Source organism: Scyliorhinus canicula, chromosome 7, assembly GCF_902713615.1.
Source record: "Scyliorhinus canicula chromosome 7, sScyCan1.1, whole genome shotgun sequence".
Taxonomy (NCBI): Eukaryota; Metazoa; Chordata; class Chondrichthyes; order Carcharhiniformes; family Scyliorhinidae; genus Scyliorhinus; species Scyliorhinus canicula.
This window is the reverse complement of record NC_052152.1, coordinates 112,948,478-112,974,346: the sequence shown is the minus strand read 5'-3', so window position 1 is coordinate 112,974,346 and position 25,869 is coordinate 112,948,478.

Below are 25,869 nucleotides of genomic sequence, written 5' to 3'. Positions count from 1 at the left end.
CACGGAAAATTTTCCAAGGTCATTCCTTGGCACCATATTGGACCACATGATCCACCCTGACCAGTCCTACACGGTCCTGGGCCGGACCATTCATGGCAACATTCTTCAGGTCTGGGATCCTAACCCACCCTCCCAGAGGGCTGGCCTGTCGAAGCCTTTCTGTCTCTCGATCAGGAGAAGGTGTTCGACAGAGTGGGTCACGAATAGTTATGTGGAACTTTGCAAGGCATTCGGGTTTGCGACGCATTTTGCCGCCCGCATTCAATTTCTGTGCACCACTGCGGAGTGTCTCATTATATTGAACGCGTCCCTGATGGCACCTCTTCGCTTTGGGTGAGGCGTGCGTCAGGGCTGCCCCTTGTCTGGCCAGCTATACTCCCTTTGCGTGGAGCCTTTCCTGCACCTCCTGCAGAGGAGGCTGATGGGACTGACTCTGCGCAGGGCCAGCCATTGGGGTGGTCCTCTCGGCCGACGCTGATGACGCTCTCCTCATGTTCGCCGACCCTGCTTACCTGCAGAGGATGCGAGAGTGCCAGGCTGTGTACTCCACCGCATCCTTTGCCAGGATCGACTGGGCCAAGTGTTCCGGACTCCGGGTTGGTTTGTGGCAGATGGACCCCTCAGGCCTTTCACCTGGCACTTGGGGTGGCATGGTAGCACATCGGTTAGCACAGTTGCTTCGCAGCTCCAGGATCCCCGGTTTGATTCCTGGCTTGGGTCACTGTCTGTGCAGAGTCTGCACATTCTCCCCGTGTGTGCATGGGTGTCCTCCGGGTACTCTAGTTCCCTCCCACAGTCCAAAGATGTGCAGGTTAGGTGGATTAGCCATGCTAAATTGTCCCTTGGTGCCCAAAAAGGTCAGATGGGGCTACTGAGTTACGAGGATATGATGGAGGTGTGGGCTTAGGTAGGGTACTCTTTCCAATGGTTGGCGCAGACTCGATGGGCCGAATGGCCTCCTTCTGCACTGTAAATTCTTTGAAATTAACTCTGAGATCTTTACCCGACTGAGGAATCCTGGCTGGCTAACTGGCAGGAGCTGGAAGCCAAGGTCACCGCTTGCTTGGAACGTTGGACAGGAGTGCTCCGAGTGCTGTCCCACAAGGGTCAAGTTCTCATCATAAACCAGCTGATTGCCCCCATGTTGTGGTACCGGCTGGTCACTTTGACCCCTTCACTCCTCAACATTGTCACAAAACAGAAAATGTTAGTACAAGTCTTCTGGGACAAGAGACTGCACTGGGTGGCTGCTAAGGTTTTACGTCTCCCGTTTAGAGAGGGCAGCCAGACGCTGGTGTTCCTCCGCACCCAGATGGCGACCTTCCACCTTCATTCACTACAACTAAACCTTTACGTCGAGCCCCCTCCCCGATGGTATGCCCTGGCAACGTATTTCTACCGCCAAGTGCACGGCCTGAATTACAACGTGCACCTCCTATTTGTCGACCTGAGGAGTCTTTGTAATTCCTTGCAGGAGCTGCCCGTCTTTTACCTGGACCTTCTGAAAATCTGGTACGTGGTCGCCTTCCTCCGCAGCTCCCTCCCATCAGGAGTAGTGGCTATCATAAGGGCGTCGCTGCTCAGGAATCCGCATCTCCGCCAATATACATTCAGGTGCTAGCAGACTGGAGGGCTGTGGCTGCCGGGGTGACCAGGATTGGGGACGTGCTGGGTGGCGGAGGAGTGGGCTGGATGACACCCTATGAGTTAGCACGAGGCATGGGGGTGAGCGTCCGGCACACGGCCGATGCCATCCGAGACCTCAAAATGGTCGTGCTCAGACCCAGTAACACTCCTGGCCGTGAGGTGGTGCGAGTGTGCGGACGCCTCCTGCCCGAGTGGACCCCTGTTCGGACGTAATTCCATATTGGTCCCAGGCCCCAAACCCTCCCTCGGGAGATGGTGCCCCACAATCCTAGCCGCCTTGCGGAAATGCCCTCCGTGCCTTTTTGAACTGCGCGGAGTAATTTCCTGTACAGGTTGTTGCTGCACACCCTTTACCCCCTTGCCCTCGCCTGCCACCCGGAGTGCCTTGGCGCACCTTGTTGCCATCCGGTGGCGGAGATCCCCACTGGAGGTCCCTCTATGGAGGTGTTCCCCCGTCAATCTTGGGGAGCTGGGGTGGAGGGTGCTGCTTGCAGCAGTACCGTGCAATCACCGTTTGCACCGGTTCACAGGCTCCCCTGGCGCTTGCCCTTGTCGCAGGTTTGTGGAGTCTGGGCGCCATGTCTACTGAGTCTTCTAGGCTGCACCCCCTTTTCAGTTTTTTAAGTAATTCTTTTTGACGTTTTGTTTGTACTTCAGCCCCACGCTCCTCATCGACAGACATCTGCTGCGGAGAGGAGTGGGGAAGGAAGAGGACCTCCTTGTGAACCTGCTGCTGGGCCTGACAAAACTCGTCATCAACAGTCCAGGCTGTGGGTGACTGAGGAGGTCGTCCAGTTGGACTGACTGCCCCACTTCTGTGGCTAAGCTCTCAGCCGGGTGTCCCTGGAGAGGGAGCTTGCGGTGTCCATGGGCACCATCGCAGATTTTCATGCCCAGAGGACACCACAGGGCCTGGATTGCTTATTGACCCTCTTAATCACATTTTGATTTGACGTTTGCAAGTTTCTGTTGATCTTTGTTCTGTTTGGGCGGTGCCCCTATCAGGGGTGGCTCCTTCTAATTTGTCCCTGAGTTTATTTGCTTTGGTTTAATTGTTTGATGTTAAAAGGCTGCAAGTTGTGGTTACTGCTGCTCCTGCTGGTGGCTACAGATGCCTGGAGGCTGCTGTTGCTGCTCCTCTGTGTATTTGCTGCTACTCTGCTGTTTGACTGCTGCCTCTTCCCCTTGGGCTTGCCTGTTCCTTTCCGGATGAAAGGAAGGAAGAAAGAAAGGAAGAAAGTAGATGCCTTTCGGCCTCTTTTACCTGGAGTGAGGTGACGGGAGGATTTTGGCAAGCCTACTACAGGGCTGAAGATGCAGGAGGGCTTGCTTAAGATGTCTTTGAAGGCTTGTTTTGCATATTGACTGTATATTCTGTTTTGACCTATGGGTCGCCTATTGACACCCCCTGTGTTCCTGTGGCCCAGTCCCTGGATTGGGCAGCAGTGGAAGATCTGATGCCGATACTGCAGGAAAGGAGGGGTGGGTTGCATCGAGACACTTTCATGAACTACCAGTGACTTTGTGTTTATTAGCCATCTGCTGCTCCCATTCTGCACCAGGTCGCTGGTGTTCCTTGTTTCCCTTCTATACTGTATTTGGTCTGTGTTGCCGAGGGGAATTGTATGATAGGTACCATGTTACTGCAGTTCATTTTCACCAGCTGATGCTGACAGGTTTGTCTTCTTCTTGGTTTTTTTACGACTCATTCTGCATTTTGGTTTGACATTTCAAACGATGGCCCATTTGTATTTTATGCTGGCTGGGTGCCAAGTGATTGGTGTCCTCATTGTATTGTCTTGTATTTTTGATACTGTCAATAAATCAAAATATTTGCAGTTTGTGTTTGCTGCTTGCTCCTGCTGGCACTGCAAATGCCTGGAGGCTGCTGTAGCCGGGAGTTTGTTTGGTGCTTGCTGCTACCTCTTCTTCTCCTTGGACTTACTCTCTGTTTCCTGGGTGAAGAGATGGAGGAAAGGAGATAGTTGTCTTTCGGTCTCTTCTACCGGGAGTGCGGCGAGGGGAGGTTTTTGGTGGGCCTATTACCGGCCTGAGGATGCAGGAGGGTTTGCTCGAGCACTCTATAGATGTTTCTGAATGGTCTGTTTTGTTAGCCTCCAGCTGCTGTTGAGTAAAGAGTCAAGAGATCTGCTCCTTTTCCCAAACACCTTTATTTTTCTTAGAACATACTCAGCAACAAACTCTATCATCACATCACATGCCCCCAAAGGCCACCTGTAGCCTCTTTACATATTAGTGCCAATTATTGGATCAATGAGACATCTAATTGGAATGTTTCTTAACCCATTCCTTAACATGTTTTGTGTGTTGCCTGTATATTCTGTTCTGGACCTGTGGGTCACCTGTTAATGACTCATGTGTTCCTGTGGCCCGGTCCTTGGACAGGTTGGCGATGGAAGATCAGGCGCCAATACTGCAGGAGATGGGGGAGGGGATGGGTGGCAGGGCAGCCCGGCTCGACTGTGGAACCCGTAGGTGTTCCGTGGTTTCCTTTTGCACTGTGTATGGCCTATGTTTGTCAGAGGGGGAATTGTATGATGGATGCCATGTAACTGCAGGTTATCTTTTTGCCAGTTGCAGCATCTCCTGCCTTTCTGGCCTGGGAGTTGCTGGATGACGCAGCCTGTGCTGGAGAGGGGGAGGGAGATTTTGCTCACTCTTCCTCCTCTTCTATGCTCCAGGTCGTTGTGACCTTCTGGTGGTTGGCTTGCCAAGTAGCTTTCCACTGATGCAGGTCCACTGTAGGACCTGCAGAGGGCCGGGGGGGGGGACGGGACTCATTTTTCCACCCTAGGCAGTATATTGCTCTTTTGTCTGGCAGCTGTGTGCTTGTCTATTGTGACCCCTCTTGCTTCCACGGCCTGAACCCCGGCAAATTACTAGTTTTGGTGAAAGGGTGGGGTGTTCTCTCTCCTTGTTCTGTGGCCCTGTCAGTGTGACCTTTCTGGTGGTCTGTGCTCCTTGCTCTCATGCACACGCAGTCATTCATGCCAAACTCTTTATGCACACACACTCTTGCCGATATGCACACACTGACGTTCACACGCATGCTGTCCTGTACACACATTGGGCACCTTTCCACCGATGTGGGTCTGCTGTTGGGGCCGCGGAGGTGACGGGGGGGGGGGGGGGGGGGGGGGGGAGGCACGTGCACTGACACGACGGCCAGAGGTATTGTTTTCTTTTAGTTCTTTGTCTCAATTTTATCTTTGGTGTGCAGCTGGTGTCCTCGTTATATTCCTGCCTGTTTTGTGCTTTAGTTTGGTGCACACTGCCGGTGCTGGTGAGGGGGTGGGGCGCACTCTCTCCTTCATCCGCTGGGCCCATGTCGGTGTTCTCTTCCGGTGGTTTGAGGTGTTTCTTAGCAGCTTCCCACCGATGTAGGTCCACTGCTAGGGCTGGGGGAGGTGTTTGTTGATTTGTTCTCGTTTTCGTCCATGGTGTAGGGTTAGTGTCTTTGTTGTCTTCCTGCCTGTTTATATTCTCCTTCGGTGGTTGCTTTGTATTTGGTTTTGTTTATAATGTGCCGAGCCTGTTCGGGACTGAACTGTGCCCTGTGTCGGTGTCCTTTTCCGGTGGCTAGCGTCACTTCTGAGCACCTTTCCACAGATGTGGATCTGGCTTTGTCCCAATTTTGTCTTTGGTGTCCTCATTACATTTCTGCTTGTTTTGTATTTTCTTTCAGTGTAAAATGTTACGTATTTGGTTTTGTTTATAATGTGCCGGACCTGTTCTGGACTGAAGTGTGCCTCTCTTGGGAGGGGTGGAATGTTTCTCTTTCCTCCGCCATGCTCCATGTTGGAGTGGCCTTTCCGGTGGGCTGGGCTGATGTGCCTTTCGGTTGATATGGTCGGTGAGGGGGGAGTGAGTGTGTTCTGGGTGTGAAGTGATTGTCCTCTATACTTTTGACCGTCAATAAACTAAAATATTTGCAGGTTGTGGTTGCTGCTTGCTCCTACTAGTGACTGCAGATGCCTGGAGGCTGCTGTTGCTGTTTCCTTCCTTTTCTGTATCCGGAAAGAAGGACAATTTTTCCAAAGGTACCTGGGTACACCTGATGATGCTATTGAAGAAATGCTTTCACAGATTGCTAATGCTTTTGTTGCGGGTGCGGTGAGTGCTACACATAACTGGCACGTCACCATGGGTTAAACACATTGGAAATCAAAGATGTTCCACTGCACCATGAGTGCCAGTGGAATATGTGGATGCCAGGAATTTGTTCCAGGGAGATTGGGCTGTCTGGGATGGCTGCACAGCTGCGGCTCCTGGACGGAGAATGGCACATTTTTGTGGAACAAGTCACACATTGATGGACAGATCATTTCTCGGCCATCGTTCTGGACATGATGACACATTCTCAGGCTTATCCTCCATTTCTGTTGAGGAACCTGCAAGGGGTGATGCAGTGTTTGTTTTGTGGAAATTAGCTAATATAGCTTTGTATTGGTACCAATATGGAACGGTGACATTTTCTTGTTTAATGGCTAGTGTGGTATGTGGGATATGCATAGTTAATTTTCAAATCTTTGCCACTATTGACCATTTAACAAACAAAATATTCTCAAGTACATTCTCTTGGGTACATATGCCAGATCTCAGACGATGGTTATTGCATCGCATTCCAATAAAACTTTGAAGCCTGAACAGTTTGCCTGACCCCCAGAAGCGTCAGCACCATAGAGGCAGCGGCCAACAATCAGACACTCACGAGATGGACTTCAGCACAGGGGATATCCTCGCGACCAAAGGGTGAGTGTGTGATTCAAGGGAGGGCACCTGAGCACAGTCTTCTGAATGTTCCCGGCAGGGGCCTGGGGTCTGGGGACTCCAGATGTGGCCAGCGGTTAGTGTGCAGAGTGAGGTTTTCCAGCACAACTGGCTCGGTGAATGGCACTGAGAGAAGGCGAGACATGTAAGGGTGGGGGACGCTTAGGGGATTTGAGGATCCCGGAATGGATACAAAAATGGATGGTGATTTTGGTCCAGCAAATGATGCCTCCGTGTTGCTGGTTGTAGCCCAGGCAGCCAGACACCAGAGATGGCAGCAGCATTGACACATGCTAGAGGTGGAACCCCATGTACTGGGGGCCAAGGCAAACCCTGAAGACCTGACCGCCCATCAGGCCAAGGAGGAACCCAGAGGGGAATGCCAGTGACAGACCAATGTGTATAGGTGTCGTTGGTCTTTTGAGGAGATGATGGGCAGCACAGTGTCCCTGCGGACTTGGCACCCTGTGGAGGACACCTGCTCCCGGTAGCCATGACGGTCACTGAAACCCTGATCGTCTATGCAACCAGTTCATTCTAGGGCTCGAGCGAGGACTTGTGTGCCATTTCTCAAGCTGCAGCCCACAAGTGCATTTGTGAGGCCATGGATATCCTGTATGACCAGGCATCAGACTTTATCAACTTGGTGCTGGACCAGACCCATAAAGATGCCCAGGCTACAGGGTTCTCTGCCATTGTGGGGATGCCCCAGGTCCGGGGGCCAATCGATGGCAAGCATGTCGCCTTGCGCATACTGGGGCATCAGCGGCTGCCCTTCATTGACAGAAGGGGTTCCACTTCCTGAAAGATAAACTCGTGTGCGAGCACCACCTTGAATCATGCATACTTCCGAGAGAATGTGCACGACATCCTGTAATAAAAATGAGAGGGGGTGACAGCCAAGGTGGGGCAGTGTAATTAAAACAAAGATGTGATAGGAAACTTGACTAATGAAATCAAAATATCATTCCCGAGGGTGATGATGCACCCCAACACCTAGGACACACGCTGGTCACTTAAGGCCTGAAACATATCAGCTGACACCACGTGTTCTCTTTCCAGGGCCAACCAGCGTGAGCATAGTTGTTGTAGAATGGCATAGAGTCTGTCCCTCATTTATATGTGTTCAATGTGCTTAATTAAACAATGTCCTTCACCCAGCTGTCGTAATAATACAATTAACATCACTGATGCGAGATTCAAACAACTGCCCCACAGCTACATTAAACTGACATGTCCAAACTTGTCTGGTTTTCCCTCCCTCTCTTAAATAACGGAAGGATAAATGCAACTTTCTATCCAACACACAATCCGTCAATCTCAGACAGCTTTGGAGAATTATGATTGACTCATTTTCAATTTCCCCATCTGTTTCCTTCAATAGCCAGGTCAGGAATTTATCCCCATCCCACATTGCTCCTGGGTTACAATGGGGTGAATGGCTGGGGTGAGGGGCTGGTATAGCTCACTAGGGGCTGGTTTAGCTCACTAGGGGCTGGTTTAGCTCACTCGGCTAAATCGCTGGCTTTTAAAGCAGACCAAGCAGGCCAGCAGTACGGTTCGATTCCCGTACCAGCCTCCCCGAACAGGCGCCGGAATGTGGCGACTAGGGGTTTTTCACAGTAACTTCCTTGAAGCCTACTCGTGACAATAAGCGATTTTCATTTAATTTCATTTCATGGCCAAAATGTCAATGAGTGCTTTGTCTCCCAATGTAACGGGGGCCATCAGCTGCTTGTGGGAGACTTACTGTACATTGCAGTGGTAAAAATGTGGCAAGGAAAATTCCATGTCCCACATGGAGGGAAGTGCTGTACTTGGGCAATTAGTGGAACTGCATGATGTATTAACACAAATATTACCGTCATCAGGTGAAGGCAGCGTCAAAGCAAATGTTACAACCTCATTAACAGGAGTTTTCAGAGCCTTTGAATGCTGCTATTGTACTATAAGTAATTAATTTAGTTAAATAAATATTTTATTTGCACATTCTCCCTGGGTCTGCATGGGTCTCACCCCCAGAACCCAAAAGAATGTGCAGGGTAGGTGAATTGGCCATGCTAAATTGCCCCTTAATTGGAAGAAAAAGGGGTTGGGTGCTCTAAATTAAATTTTTAAAATATATATTTTATGATTAATTCATAGAATTAAACTGCACAGAATTAAACGGCACAATGTCGGGGAAACAAAAGGTCGTTTTAAGGAAGGTAGATTTGTATTGGTAAACATTCGAAATAAGGTTTAGTTTTAAGTGGGTTAAATTTAGTGTTAATGTGCCTGGAAAGATACCAAGAGTTAGATTCATGCCAGACAAAGGTATGTGTGGATGTTGGTTAAGTTACAACTATTTCCATAGAACCTCTATAGCGCAGAAGGAGGCTATTCAGCTCATCGGACCTGATCTGGCCCTTTGAAGGAGCACCCTAACTAGGTCCATCCCCCCTCCCCCCTGTAACCCCATCTAACTTGCACAACTTTGGACTGTGGTAGGAAACCGATGCACCCATAGAAACCCGCACAGACATGGGGAGAATGCGCAAACACCAAATACAGTCACCCAAGGTCGAAATTGAACCTGGGTCCCTGGTGCTGTGAGGCAGCAGTGCTAATCATCGTGCACCATGCTACCCTTTCTATTGTGCTTAGAGAGGGCTAGGTGGGGGGGGGGGGTTGCTGAGCATTTGGGGCCTTGTAAGGTGGATAAACGTTTAATTTTAATTAAGCTAATTTGATTGCAGTTGGAGATAGGTAGTGAGAGAGAAGGCAGCTTTCACAACTCTGCTAAAAGCAGTTGGTCTAGAAGGCTGGAGAGGAATCATCACTCTCAGCTTTGCTGGAAGAAAAGTCATACCATGGAGTAATGGTAAAGAAAAGAAGTGCAGAGACCTGAAGAGTAGCTAGTTAAGGAAACTAGAAAAATGATGGATAGTTCTTTCATGAATAGGGTGGGTTTAGAAGGTTACGGCACAAGGAAGTTCTGAGGGTTTTGGCACAGGCTGATATCATGACTGGTACAAGCTTGGAGGGCCGAAGGGCCTGTATTGTTCTTTGCTCTTTGAAGGAGTGCCCAAGAAGTCTGGAGTTAAGTGAACAGAGACCAATGTATGATTCAGAAGAATTAAAGGAAAAGTCCTGTGTTAAAGAGACAACTGTAGTAACCAGATTTAAAGTGGGACAATGGTCTTCAAAGATAAAACAAAGTCTGATGCCATTTAAATGAATTCTGGGAATTGAGTTAAAGCAATTGTGAGCAGTTTGCACAACAGTCAAGCGAAAGAAATCCTAACGGGGTTTGGTAAAAATCCCTGTATTGGATTCATTATAAAAGCGCTGCAGAAGCTTTGTATAAAAGTGTCATTTGGAAATCATAGCCTGGGTTTCAGGTGCTTTTGGGAATGGAGTTTGGAAACTCTCACATGACAATTATCTGGGGGGATTCTGAGGAGATATCTCAAAAATTCACTTGGTGTTCAGTGTGGAGAGTGCATTTACCCACAGTAATCTTTTTGTTTTAAAGGGACTTTGTATTCACAAGACAATTGTAGATTGTAAACCATGTTAATCCTAAAACCTGTGGGAAATTGTTAAGATAAGTGGTAGTGGAGGAGTTTTGTCTTATAATCAATTTTTTCATGATGATTTTTTTTTTTCTTGCTAAAACTATTTAGCGGTCCTGTGACTCTGCTCCTCCCATGTTTTATTAGAAAAAGTAAAAGTTATGGGGTGGGATTTTCTGTCGGTCCACACAGGAATCGAGAAAGGTGATTGGGTGGAGAATTGGTCGTGAGGCCAAAATTGTGGCGAACGCCAGAATTCCATGCTACAGTGCATCGAGAGCGACATCAATGAGTTCTACTCCGCATGTACAGTAAATGGCATCCGCATATCATTAACGGGCCTTACCCGGTATTCTCCAGGGACTCTCCGATGCTCCACCTCCACCGGGAGGAATTACCGACGACGTCGTTTTAAAAATTGGGAAACAGGTGCCGTGGCTGATGAGGGAGAGAGAGAGAGGTTACAACATGCAGAGGCACAACCATGGGCTGCCGGACCTGCCACTGACAGGGCTGGCTGCGGAGGGGGGGGCATCAGAGGATGACTAGGGGATGGGCCATGGGGTCAAGGTGACACCCCCATGAAGTGCATCCAGGCACGGTTGGAGGGTGGTGGTGGGGGGGGGGGGGGGGGGGGGGGGGGCTGGTGGAGACAGAAAGTGCACAATGTTAGGCAATCAGACGCATGCAGCACAGGGGTGGATAGCTGGTGGCCTTCGTGGCCAGGGCATTGTGGCTGGTATGGGTACTGGCATGAGGTTCAGGGTGGGGAGCACGCACACTGCCGGTGGGTGGGATTTGGTCACCCTCCAGGTGGAGGGCGGGTGTGCGGGGGGGGGTGGGGCACAGAGTTATGGGTGTGTGGGATGGGGATTGGTCCCAGGGGCACTGTGCTGGTTAGTCACCCTGGCTGACCTGAGGAGGTTCTACAGTTTTTTTGGGGCACAGCTGTCCGGTCCTGGTGGTGGGGCCCATGCATTCACGACCTCGGCCACCTGTGCCCAGACCCGGTGTACGGCAGAGGGTGGTAATCTCCTTCCTCTCCCGGGGTGCAGGGTAGCCTGCCTCTCCTTCACCACGTCTCTAGCTCTGCGTCCCCAAACCAGGATGCCACTCTCCTTGCTGGCAGCATCTCGAATGTCAATCCCGACTCCGGCGTATCCAACTTCATTTCTCATTAGAATCAATCGTGTTCCACATGGCACTGGTGCTAGCCTATTAATGGTTGTTGAATTTCTCCGGGAGCGATGCCAATTTTACTGTTGTAGAAGTCCGCCGATTTAGTGCCGGTGTCAACACGTCTCTGAAACGTCTCCGTGGCTGAGCTCTCCATTCATGATGCATTATCAGTTTTGATACCTGGAAACAGAGATGAGTAGAAGAATGGACAAAATGGAGGCAGCCAGTTTTAGCACCCTTCGCTGTCGTTCATATTGCTGAAAAGAAGCAGAACTGTCCTCCGAAGCTGGGTGGGGATTTCTTTAAGAATGGCCAACATCAAGAGAAGCCACAGTTTCCAAGTGCAATGAGTGAATGGGCAAATACCTTGGCCGGGATTCTCTCCTACCCGGCGGGGCGGGGGTCCCGGCGTGATGGAGTGGCGTGAACCACTTCGGGCATGCGCGGGAAGTCTCCGCACCTTTAGGGTCCGAACTCTCACATTGAGGGGCTAGGCCCGCACCGGAGTAGTTCCCGCTCCGCTGGGTGGCGTGAACGGCCTTTGGCGCCACGCCAGCCGGGGCCGAAAGAACTTCGATGGCCGGCGTAAGTCCGCGCATGTGCCGGAGCATCAGCAGCTGCTGACGTCATCCCTGCGCATGCACAGGGGAGGGGGGAGGGGCTCACTTCAGCCTCCGCCATGGTGAAGACCATGGCGAAGGCGGAAGGAAAAGAGTGCCCCGATCGTGGGCCAGGCCACCGTGGGGGCACCCCCCGGGGTCAAATCGCCCGCGCCCGCCCCCACGGCCAGTCCCGCCAGTCAGGTAGGTGTTTTGATTCCCGCTGGCGGGAAAATTTCCAGGGGGGGACCGGCGCGGGGCGATTCCCACCCCCGCCGAATCTCTGGTGGCGGAGAATTCGGGACACGCCGGCGGCGGGATTGACGCCGGCCCCGGGCGATTCTCCGACCCGGCGGGGGGTCAGAGAATCCCGCCTCCTGTGTCATGTTGGAAGGCCTGGGAACTGAGGCATGAATTATCCATCACACCGAAAACCTTGGGCGGAATTCTCCGCTCCCGCAATAAATCGGGAAGGCCGTCGTGAACTCGGCTGAGTTTCACGCCGGCCTCGGAGGCCGCTCTTCTCACCTTATTCACCCCCACCCGAGGGGCTAGGAGCGGCGCTCCGTAACTCTCGGCCGCCGGGCCTTGAAGCTTGCGTCAATGCGGCGCGCCGAGAATGACGCAACGGCGGCGGCTAAGTGACGTCAGCCAAGCATGCGCAGGTTGGGCGGCTCCAACCCGCGCATGCGCGGCTGACGTCACGATGGCTGACGGCTCAAACCCGCGCATGCGTGGTTGCCGTCTTCCCCTCCGTTGGCCCGCAAGACGTGGCGGCTTGATCTTGCGGGGCGGCGGAGGGGAAAGAGTGCGTCCCCTGGAGACGCCGGCCCTACGATCGGTGAGCACCGATCGCGGGCCAGTCCCCTCCCGAGCACAACCGTGTGCTCACTCCCCTCTCCGCCCCCCACAAGACTCAAACTAGCATTTGGGGCCCATGTTCATGACGGCAGCGACCAGGTGTGGTTGCTGCCGTCGTGAACCGGCCGGGAACGGCAGGCCGCTCGGCCTTTCCGGGTCAGAGAATCGTCGGTCGCCGTTTTTCACGGCGAGCGGCGATTGTTCCGAGGGGGGGGCTGGGAGAATTGCGAGGGGCACCAGGGGAGCGTGTCATGAGTCGCCCGGCCCTCCCGCGATTCTCCCACCCGGCGTGGGGAGCGGAGAATTCCGCCCCTTGCCTTTGACGCAGGGAAGACAGAAATATTCGAAGCTTTCTTCTGCAGTCCCGCACTCAAACAACGTGACTGTAAGACCAGGTCTTTCTGCGCTAACCTCTGCAGTTTGGCCGGCGCACGAGCTCTGGTTTCAATCACATTCTGATGTGTGTATGAACGTTTAATTATCTCATATTTGTACGGAACAACCTGAAACCCCAGCTCGAATAATATCCTAAGCCATAAAGTATTTGCTTGGGTAAACAGGATGTTCTTGTGACAGAAGTGTACTGTGAAAGTGGTCCGAGACACTTTGCTGGAAAGCTATTCACCTGTGGCACACGCTGAGAGCTGCCAGGAGCTGCAGAATAGAGCTGTGTATTACATTCCAGACCAAAGCCTAAAAGCTGCTGCAAAAGTCTTTTGAAGCTTTATTTTGGTGGGGATCATTCGTGGTTTTGGTTCTCATCAAGGACTGGTCTGTTTCATAGGGTCTGTGTGCAGAGTTCAACCCAGGATATCCTGACATCGGGCTCTGCTCTTATTTTCATATTGACTACTTGGCAGCTAAAGAAAAAGTTTTTTTTTAAAACTACAGTTTAAATCGGTCACAGCTCCGCTCCTTTGTGATAGAGTTTTTCCCGTAATATTATCAAAGATTGGAAATAAAAGTATTCTGCAATGTGAGACCTTCCCCAGTCATACTGCTGGATGTGATTGCTGAGAAAAATACATTTAAATGACTAGTTTATTTTTTGCAGAAGGAGGCCACTCGGCCCATCGAGTCTGCTCCGGCTCTTGGAAAGAGCACCCCACCCGAGGTCAACACCTCCACCCTATCCCCATAACCCAGTAACCCCACCCAACACTACGGGCAATTTTGGACACTAAGGGCAATTTATCATGGCCAATCCACCTAACCTGCACATCTTTGGACTGTGGGAGGAAACCGGAGCACCTGGAGGAAACCCACACACACACGGGGAGGATGTGCAGACTCCGCACAGACAGTGACCCAAGCCGGGAATCGAACCTGGGACCCTGGAACTGTGAAGCAATTGTGCTATCCACAATGCTACCGTGCTGCCCTTTAATGTCTATTATTTGTCTTCATTGTTTCTCCATAAACTGTTCACGCACGGGAATATGAGAACCATTTTATGCGCTGTTCCCTACCTCACGTGAAGGGAGTGTTGGTCACAGAGTTGTGCCTACAATGGTGCAGCCCTGTCTCTAACTTGTGCTCCTAACCGGTGAGGCTCCCTGGGAGCTGGGCCTCTCAGCCAGTGAACTATGAACTCTTCAACTTTGCCTCAGAGCTTCAGAGATCTCCCCGAAGAAAACGCACTGAACTGCACCAGGGAAACAATTCATCTTGTAGGCAGGACCTGCGTTTTCCATATAAAGTTCCTGATTCTGTATAGAATCATAGAGTTTACAGTGCAGAAGGAGGCCATTTGGCCTGTCTTTGAATATTTTTAAGGCAGATGTGGACAGATTTTTGGTAAGCAAGTGGGTGATAGGTTATCGAGCATAGGAAGGATATAGATTTGAGGTTACTGTCATGTCAGCCATGATCTTATTAAATGGTGGAGCCAGCTTGAGGAATTAAATATCCTACCTCAATTCCCTGTACATATGTTTGTATGTTGAGGTGGAATTGCAGTGTGATAGTTTACATAGAACATAGAACAGTACAGCACAGAACAGGCCCTTCAGCCCTCGATGTTGTGCCGAGCCATGATCACTCTACTCAAACCCACGTATCCACCCTATACCCGTAACCCAACAACCCCCCCCCCCCCCCTTAACCTTACTTTTTAGGACACTACGGGCAATTTAGCATGGCCAATCCACCTAACCCGCACATCTTTGGACTGTGGGAGGAAACCGGAGCACCCGGAGGAAACCCACGCACACACGGAGAGGACGTGCAGACTCCGCACAGACAGTGACCCAGCCGGGAATCGAACCTGGGACCCTGGAGCTGTGAAGCATTTATGCTAACCACCATGCTACCGTGCTGCCCCTTTACAGAGGCAGTTTCCATTAAAAATGTGGACATAGAAGTTTATCATTTATCATGCAGATATAATATTTTGAATGTATTAATTTTTGACCTCCTGTGCCTATGTACGTAGCCAAAAAATATAGCTCTTCATATTATTTCCTTCATATTACTGTGTCCCGCTCTCCTCCTCTGTTATTGTCACTGTCTTTCTTTTCTTCATTCCTCCTCTTAGCTGTTTGTTCTATTTTTCTACCTTTCTTGTTTCTTTTGAGTGAGAATTGGGAGTGCAGTTTTATTAAGGCACAGGGAGACCAAAGTAAGCAGAAAGTAAACAACATTTATTTTACAACAGTTCTATACATGAGCACAGGTAGAACCTCACCAGGTATTCTCATCTGTCGGACGGTTCCAGACTGGCCTATCTTTTATACAAGTATGGGTAAGCTCCCCTGCCCTAGCAGGGAACTTCTCAAGGAGCACAAGGAAGACAATAATGCACATCTTACGTCCCATGCTGGTTATTATAGCAGGGGGGAAGGGAAGTACTAATGATCGCAGGCTGCGTTTCAAGAGAGTGTAACCATGGAAAATGTGGCTCCCTACGCATCCTTTCCCCTCAGTTTCCAATAGCAACCCAACCCTTCAATCGTTACTACTAACCATTTCCCTCTGAGCTCGCCATTCAATCCGTTTATTCCCCTTTCTCCTCAGCTCATTGTCACATGGAATATTCCATTCTCCCACTTTCTCATCGAATCCTGCACATTCTTCCTTTTCGGCTAATAATTTGACTCCCTCTTGAATATCTCGAGTGAACCTGCCTCCACCACACTCTCAGGCAGCACATGCCAGACCCTAACCACTCGCTGCATGAAAATGCTTTCCTCACGTCGCCATTGCTTCTTTTGCCAATGATCTTAAATCTGTGCCATCTTATTCTCAGCCCTTCCACCAATAAGAACAGCTTCTCCCAATCTACTCTGTTCAGATCCCTAATGGTTTTGAACACTTCTATCAAGTATTCTTTCATTCTTCTCTTCTGCAAAGAGCACTGTTCCAACTTCTCTAGCTACGGAACTGAAGACCCTTGTTCTTGGAACTATTCCTGTGAACCTTTTCTTCACCCTCTCTAATGCCTTCAAATTCTACGTAAAGTGTGACGCCCAGAACTGAACACAATACTCCAGTTGAGGCCAATGTTCCATGCAAGCTTATCATTGCCTCCTTGCTCTTGTCCTCTGTGCCTCACTAATAAAACCTAGGATCCTGTTTGCATAATTAACCACTCTCTCAACCTGTCCTGCCACCTACAATGAGTCATACACATAAACATCCAGGTTCCTCTGTTCCTGCACCCCCTCTAGAATTGTACCCTTCATTTTATGTTGTCTATCCACATTCTTCCAAACAAAATGAACCATTTCACCCTTCTCTGCATTAAATTTCATCTGCCACTCGTTTGCCCACTGTCATGTGAGAGTAACTTTAAGAAATGGGTGTTTATAAATGGGTGTGTATATAAGTATCTGTAGTGAGAGTACCTTTAAGAAATGGGTGTTTATTACTGCAGTGATATCAGAGAGGGGGTGGAGCTGGGCTGTCTGTCGGCTTTTTACTTTTGTTTTAGGCTGTTTGCTGCAAGGTGTGTTTTAGTTTCGTTTTCAAAGCTGGATAGCTGCAGTCACAGCCAGAAGGTGTATTAGAGTCTCTCTCTGTAATCCAAAGACTGTAAATCGATCCTGGTGATTTAAAACTAATAACAGTAGTGACTTTAACCTGATGTGCTTCTGGTAAAAGTCTTCTGGATGTTAAAAGGAAAGCTTAAAGGATTACTTAGTGTTGTATTCTTTGGGGGTTGTATTTGAATTAATGGTTGCTAAGGTGTTCACCGTATGTTTTAAAAAGGTTAACTTGAGTTCATAGAATAAACATTGTTTTGCTTTAAAAAAATACTTTTCCATTTCTGCTGTACCACACCTGTAGAGTGGGCCGTGTGCTCCCCATACCACAATCTATTAAAAGTTGTGGGTCAGGTGAACTCCAGGATACACTTTGGGGTTGTATAAGCCCTGGCCTATAACACCACTCCGCCAACTTGTCCATGCCCTTTTGAAGTTCTACACTGTCCTCCTGTCATCTCACTGTCACAGAATCATCGAAACCTACAATACAGAAGGAAGCCATTTGGCCTGTAGTGGCTATGCTTTGCCAGGTCTTGTCAGCCCACTGGTCAATTACCTCATTTAAGGTTGCGATCAGTAGATTTTTGTTGGTAAAAGTTTTAAGGGATCTGGAGCAAACGTAGGTAAATAAGAGTTGAGCTAGAGATAAGCCATGATTTAATTGATTGGCAAAATAGGTTTATTTAACTGAATTATCTATGAATGTTCCTATGCTTCACCCTTATCTTTTCATCCAATCCTAGTAACTACCCCCAAAGTTGGTGTGAGGTAGAGGGCCCTCTCCCTCAAACAGTTTGCATCCTTGCCTCTTCAATCCCCCTTTAATTCTTTTCTTTCCTCAATGAGGCTTTGTTTGCTGTTACAATTTATCTCAAAAAATCAATTTAGAATGAGGAATGGGAATGCTCGTCTGTCTTTTTCTCTCTCACCCTGTCATAGAGTCATCGAGTTTAGCACAAAAAATGTCCCTTTTGCCCATCGTGTCTGCCACATAAATAATAGGATGGCATGGTGGCAGAGTGGTTAGCACTGCTACTTCACCATGCCAGCGGCCAGATTTGAATGCGACCTTGGGTGACTACCTGTGTGAAGTTTGCATTCTCCCCGTGTGTGCGTGGGTTTCCTCTGGTTGCTCTGGTTTCCTCCCATAGTCCAAAGATATGCTTTAGGGGATTGGCCACTCTAAATTGCTCCTTCAGGTGGGTTGCAGGAATAGGGTGGGGTTTGTGGTTTAGCTAGGATGACCTTTCAAAGGTCCGGTGCAGACTTGATGGGCCAAATGTTTTTTTTCTGCACTATAGAAATTCTATGAATAGAAATTAGAATTTCTGCCTTACAGGTGTAAATCATTACTGAACTTTAATTGTCAGCAAAACATGGGCAGAGATAATTGGTTTTAAAATTAGACACTTTCTGAAATTTGAAGCAACACTTAATTAAAATGGCACACGGCCACACATCTGTCAAGTTTTCCAATGTTTCGTAACAGTGGCTTCACACTCGTCTCTCTTTCTCTCTCTCTGTGACATAGATATGACTTGGGTAGTAATTAAAAACTTCAAAGGAGAGGTGAATCAAGAGAGATTTTAGCAAGTAGCTGATCAGACATTAAGCGATGGCCATGCTATAGTGGTATTGTCACTGGACTAGCAATCCAGTGACCCAGGGTAGTGCTATCATAGAATTTACAGTGCAGAAGGAGGCCATTTGGCCCATCGGGTCAGCTACAGCCGTTGGAAAGAGTGCCCTACTTAAACCCTCAGTTCCACCTGATCCCCGTAACCCAGTAATCCCACCTAACTTTTATTTGGACACTTTAGCATGGCCAATCCACCTAACCTGCACATCTTTGGACTGATGATGTGGAGATGCCGGCGTTGGACTGGGGTGAGCACAGTAAGAAGTCTTACAACACTAGGTTAAAGTCCAACAGGTTTGATTCAAACACGAGCTTTCGGAGTGCAGCTCCTTTCCGAAAGCTCGTGTTTGAATCAAACCTGTTGGACTTTAACCTGGTGTTGTAAGCTTTCATTGTATCTAATTGGTCTCCACTAACATATTTCCTGCATAAAGAGGAATCTTTATCACAGATTTCAGCGAGAGCTGGAGCTGTTTGCTGTCAAAGCAGTGGAAGGTACTAGTTGTGGCCTTGTGTTGTGAGAGGCAGAAGAGAAAAGCAAAAGAGGAATTTATAAAAACACTCCAGGGACTTTCCATTGTTGGGTGTTTAAAGTGAAAGTGTAGTATGTTAAATGGAACCCAAGACAAATGGCGAAATATGAAAGTAGACACAAATCCTTTTCTTGATAACTGATTTATTTGCAGAATACTTTCTTCCTACGAACCCTGTCTTTCTTTTAAATGTTTTAAAACCGTACCTTAACACATTTTTGGGAATAGTGGGAGATGATAAATAGACTTCTATGCTAATTATTAGCCCATTGAACCACATCATAAATTTTCCTTCCATTCAACAAGTCTTAACTTGGGACTTGAACCCAGAGCTTCAGGTACAGAGATTGAGACATTCTCACTGCCTCACAAGACCTCCTTGGTCTCTTGTTACACATTTGAGTAATCAACTAAACTAATGATAGACCCCTTAAAACGCAAAATTCAAAGAAAATCTATTAAATCAAAATAGCATTTTGGTGAGAACTGTCAGTTTATAGTCTTTTGAGTATATTGATAAAACTAATTAACTAATTAAACAAACTACCAAATTAACAGCACCTTAAAGAGGCTCTGTAACAGGAATAAAACTTTAAAGGACACTTAACAAGCTAAATGTGAGTAATACTTCGGTGGGGGGAATCATACGTTCAAGCCCCTACGTCCTCTTTATACTCTTTCAAGTATACCAATAAAATAAACATGATGTGGAGATGCCGACGTTGGACTGGGGTGAGCACAGTAAGAAGTCTTACAACACCAGGTTAAAGTCCAACAGGTTTGTTTCAAACACTAGCTTTCGGAGCACTGCTCCTTCACCTGAGGAAGGAGCTGCGCTCCGAAAGCTCGTGTTTGAATCAAACCTGTTGGACTTTAACTGGTGTTGTAAGACTTCTTACCATCTTTGGACTGTGGGAGGAAACCGGAGCACCCAGAGGAAACTCAACGCAGACAAGGGGAGAATGTGCAGATTCCGCACAGTAGTGCTGTGGGTACATTGTTCAATCCCACCATGGCAGTTGGTGAAATTTGAATGCAATAAAATAAATCTTGAATTAAAAGTATGTTTGAACCATTGTCAATTATTGTAAAAACCCATCTGGTTCACCTGACCTACATGTGTCTCCAAACCCTCAGCAAGCCACTCAGTTCAAGGGCTGGCCTAGACAGTGATGCCCACACATTCATTAACAAATGAAAATAAAATTGTTTTGCAGCTGATCTGCAAGTCAGAAGTTCAACTCCCTGTCCAGAAACTTGAGAACAACATCTAGGTGGGCACTCCTGGTGCTGTATTGAAGGAGTGCTGGATTGTTGGAGCTGCTGTCTTTCACTTGAGACATGAAGTTAATGTCCTCCCAGATGGGGGTAAAAGTAAAGTTTTGAAGAAGAGCAGGGGAGCCTTTCCCAGTGTCCTAGTCAGTATTTGTTTCTCAAGCCATTACTAAAAACAGATTATCTGGTCATTATCACATTGCAGAACGTGGGAGCTTGCTGTGTGGTAAATTGACCGCCATGTTGTGTACATCACAACAGTGACGTACTTCATTGTCTGTGAGAAACTGTAGGATGCCCAGTGGCTGAGAAAGGTGCTACATAAATGCAAGTTTTTTTTTTCTTGTATTGATCAAATTCAAAATGACCCTCCTCTTTCTCTCCGTCTGGTTTCTGGCCCCAGTCATTCAAGCCCCTGTCCCTTCCTGAGCTATCATCTGATCCCAGTCCTTCTTTCTCACTTTTAAATGTTACAGAACACAAATTAAAAGTTACAACTCGTAGAATCAAAACAATGTTTTCTCAAATGATTCTTTTCAATTCTCTGAGCAGATGAAAGATTTGGTGGGCATCTTCATTCTTTTCATTTGTTTTGTTTGTTTGCCTGCTCGATGGATTCTGTCCATTTGTTGAGCGGAGGCTCTCAGCTTCAAATACCCATTGAAGAAGATGGAGCATGACAAGTCAGCACCTTACTACGTGGGGGTTCCAGAACTTTAGGTTGGCGGTGACTGACCAATGAGTCATGTCTCTATGGCAATCAAGCTGGTCTTATCACTTGTGACTGCTGTCCTCTGGGTTGTGCCAACACTTAACGACACGGGTGTGTGCCCTCCAGAGCAGAAGATTGGGTAGATTTTATGGAGACCCTGATCTGTCCAGACATCAGGATCCCCCTCGCAATCTCCCTAATTGGGTCCAAAGGAAAGCAGAGCACTATGTTTAGCACCGGCTTCACGTCAGGAATTGTCAGAAAACTGACTGGTGTGATTCGGCGGATCTGGGCGCATTAGGCGAATCGCGTGCGAGCCCCAGATCAGGCCCCCTGCCGGGCGGCGGGCCAATCACGAGTCACCCAATTCATGCTGCCAGCGGGATCTGGATCTCGCCCTGACTGGGTAAGATCCAGATAGGAATATTTAAATGAGCGTAGCCCCTCATTTAAATACCCGGACACCGGATTCACCCAGCGCCCGGTATTCACCGGCTGTGCCTGAGTGACCTCGCCAGGGTGCCGTTTAGTATTGGTCCACACAAACATGGACCAGGCATTTTAATTTGAATTTGTCAGATTGAAGGAATTTACTCCATCTCTGCATTATTTATGTATCAATTGCAAAAAAACTAGGATGGCAGGCTTTCTTGTGTTTAAACCTATAGGGGATTAATTATTATTGAGTAAAAGACCCACCCAAGTAAAGATATAAAAATATTTCAACAAATAAACCTGTGTTTGATCTTCACAACTCACACATACACATATATGCATACAGACTTACAAGTTATATAGTAGGTTGTTATTTTCTTAACCAATTAAAATTCAATGCTTAACAATTTTAAAAGCGAGTTTGTCTTTTGCAGGGATCTGTGGCTGTGGCCGATTTTTCTCCTTGGTGATCTTGAAATCCTAGGAGTTGAAGCCCATATAAAACTGCAATTGCCAGACGCCTAATGAGTCTTTCCTAGAAGTTGCTGATTTTTGCACTTGAGGTTCCTTTCGATGTATGTTCACTATCTCTGTGCTGGAATAAAATAGATTTTTAAATTGGTTATTTTACTCACATGACCTCTCTCTCCATAATGATTTCAGAAGACAATTGATTATTTCATGTTTGGATTAACTTTTATGAAGTGGCAGAGAGTCCACGCTAAGTTGTAACAAAGAAAATTAGGTTCATTTACACAGCTCCCGATAGTTCCCAAAGGAAAAAAAATGCTGGAAAATCTCAACAGGCCTGGCAGCATCTGTAAGGAGCTGTACTTCTTTAGGGTAGGCATTCCTGGAAGAGAAGTGGCAGTGAGTTAAACACTGGATAAAAGCAAATTACTGCGGATGCTGGAATCTGAAACCAAAAGAGAGAATGCTGGAAAATCTCAGCAGGTCTGACAGTTCCCAACTGGTCTTCACAGTTGGTGCCAAACTGGCCGACCTTATTTATAACATACATTAAGTTTCCCCTGCCTCCTTAATGAGGGAGCTCATACTCTGCAAGGATCAGGGGGAAGACACTCATTCCCACCCTGTAAGTCCCATGCATGGGTTATGACTTTCACCCTGGATATTGTTTAATGGCCTGGATTATAGATTCTGACATGTCCTCGTCATTTACTCCTGAATGATCTATCAACCATATTGATGAGATAGGAAGAACACATTTTCGTATAGCTATTGGCATGGTAGACATTTTGTCTCCACTTGAGAAGTAACCTTATAGAAAAGCACATGAAAGGTGGAACCTTCCGGAAAACTCAGCAACTTGTGACACCAAATATCAGATGACTTGTGGCAGCCATCTTAAGTCTGGATCTTTGCTTGCTTTTTAGCAATCCTTGTTAAACAGTTCAAGGTATGTTTCATTAGCTGCTGAAATTACAGATTAATATCACATCATCGTGACGATATGTGGCCAAGTGGCTAAGGAGGTGGATTGTTAATAAAGCCACAATTAGCAAGTTAATTGATAAAGTTAATAATTTTCTGGTAAAGTCTACAATATTTTCAATTATTAATTTTGTTTACCTTCCTTAAAATTGCCTAAAAGCATTTTGAGAGAGTTGTGCAAGTCTCGAGATGCGATTACACAAAATGATAAGTTTATTATAAATAGGGCATAAAAATTCATAATGCAAAGCGTTGACAAAAAGATGACAAAACGCAATAAAAGTGGTTTGGAAACTTGTGCAGATGTGAGATATTCTAATATGTTATAGATAAGAGATATAACTGTAGGTAGAGTGGGGCTCTGTTTAATAGACAATGATGAGAGCCTTGATAAGCAGGCAAGGGAAAGCTGCCGTAATTGGTTAAGTACCTTTCTCATAACTTTTGTTATTTCTGTCCAAGTGCTTTTGAGTTCAATCTAATAAGAACCTGCTGCTGTGAAGGAGTTAGTAACTTGAGGTCATAGGCACATATACAACATTGTCAGGAATAACAACGGGATGTATTGGATTTGATGCTGTTTGTTTAATAAGCATGACTGGGTGAAGGGAAGGGATTTTTCTGTCCGACACGGTCATTTTCTATATTTAGAGCATCATGTTCAGCTGTAACAACAAACCACAAGGCAAAGGGACGTATCTTATAAAGGGTAGAACCCTAAAAATACCTTGCTGTATAAATGGCAAGCTTCATCAACCATTTGACTCACGTTTCCATTTTAAACTACCTGCACCCACAGTGTCTGAGAACTTAAATCCTCTCCCACTTTGAGCATCCTGTCAACATTAATTTGTTGTACTAATAGAGTAAATGCAACGCACTCATCAACCACACGTTTACCAAACAATTCACGTCACTGTCAGACAAAGACCATTTGTTTCAGGACAGCTTTGGTGAAAGGGCATGAACTTGAAACATTAACTTTCCACACATGCTGTCTGACCTGCTGAGTATTTACAGCATTTCCTATTTTTATTTCAGATTTCCGTAGCATTTTGCCTCGGAGAGGTAATTCACTCGCTGGACTGGGAATAAAGAAAATGATCGTTGGCTGCAAAATAGGAATGGAGGAAGGTTGGCAAATGTTAAGCAATAAAATGAGAAGCGGAGAGTTAGAGAAGAGCAGAACTTGTCCCTTGGCCCTCCTGTGAGCACTGCACGCTAGTTCATCTTACCGCAGGATAGAAGGCCTGGGCTGATACCCCAATCTTGTCTGATACCTGTAGCTCCTCTGTCCCGTTACCGTGCTTTATCAATCTTCACCGTGTTGTTAGGAGATGCTGCACTGGTGAGAGTACAATGTGTCAATGTGCTCCGTGACCACCATTGTGAGGGGAATTGATTACAACAGTAGACAAGTTAAGCTTCAGCTGCACAGGGCATTGGTGTGACCACATCTGGAGCACTGTGTACAATATTGAGCTCCTCATTTCAGGAAAGATGTAAATGCGCTAAAAGCAGTTCAGAGAAGGTTTACTACACTAATAGCTGGAATGGGTGGGTTGTCTTATGAGGAAAGGTTGGAGAGATTTGGTTTGTATCCGTTAGAGTTTACAAGAGTTTTTAAGAGGCCACTTGATTGAAACCTTAAAGACCCTGAGGGATATTGACAGGGTGGATTTGGAGAGGATGTTTCCTCATGTGTGGGAATCTATAACTAGAGATCACTGTTTAAAAATAAGGGGTCACCCATTTGAAATGGAGTTGAGGCAAAACATTTTCTCTCAGAGGGTCGTGAGTCTCTGGAATTCTCTTCCACAAAAGGGGGCGGAGGCAGAGTCTTTGAATATTTTTAAGGCAGAGCTGGATAGATTCTTGATTTCACCAAGGGGGTGAAAGGTTATCGGGGGTGTCATAATATACATCCATGTGTATGAAGGAGTGCAGACAGGCAGTGATTGACACACAGGATGACCAGTGAGCACACAGGACACAGCAGCCAATCACCAGACAGGACATGACCACTATAAAGCCAGAGGGCACCAGTTTTCCCGCTCTCTTGGGATCCAGCCTCTGAGACAGTCAGAGCTCGTGAGCAGCAGCTAGTACAAACACCATGTGGTAGTCAGTTAGTCTGGTCAGGCTAGCCTCAGGTCTCCAGTCAAGTCAGCATAGTGTCAACCCACAGTTAAGCATGTAATATAGTTAGATGTTAAATAAAATCTGTTGCATCTCATCAAGTGTTGGAAGCCTGTCTCTCTCTACACTGCATCAAACGCAGTCCACAAAGACCCAGCTTACCCAACACATCAGGGGGCAGGTATGAATGTGGGGTTGAGGTACAATCTGATCAGCCATGGTCTTAGAGATTGGGGGAGCAGGCTCGAGGGGCCCAATTGCCAACTGCTGCTCCTAATTCATATATTGGTATGTACATATCAAGACTGACACACCAGTGCTCCACTGTCAGAGGTGTGTGTCATAATATGCACCAATGCACCTCCGATAGGGGGCCAGTGATCCCAGCTCCAATGCAGATGCGTTCAAAGTATGCAGCAAGGGCTGCTGGATTTGGAACCTGATCCCGCCAAGGATCCAGAGGACGACTGCCCAGAGTCCCCATATCGAGGGGGCATCATCACCATGCATGAGAATGTCTCCTCGCATTCAGCAACACACACACCCATCCTCAATGTGGATTCTGTAGATGAGTGGCATGCAACAGTACAAGTCAATCATTGTAGTATCCGGTTCAAGCTGGACACCGCTGCTTCAGCCAATCTATTCTCCCAAGCAGATCTTGCTCGTATCCAAAGGCAGCCAACAATTCTTCCGCTGGCCTGCCAGCTGCTTGACTACAATGGCAATGCCATCACTGCGTTAGGGTCCTGTCACCTGCATGTGTCTAACAAGGCCATCAAGGCCACTTTGCGGTTCGAGATCGTCAAGCCTGGCAAGGCTTCTCTGCTTGGTGCCCATGCATGCAAGCTACTCCATCTCGTCCAGCGTGTACATACCATGTCCTCTGCCAACACCACTCTTCAGGCTGACATTGATGAGCTACTATAGCAATACCCGGATGTGTTCAGTGGGATGGGCACGCGGCCGTACCGCTATAAGATTTTGCTCAGGCCTGATGCCACGCCTGTAGGCCATGTGCCACGCCGGGAGCCGGCGCCTCTAAAGGACTTTCTAAAGGC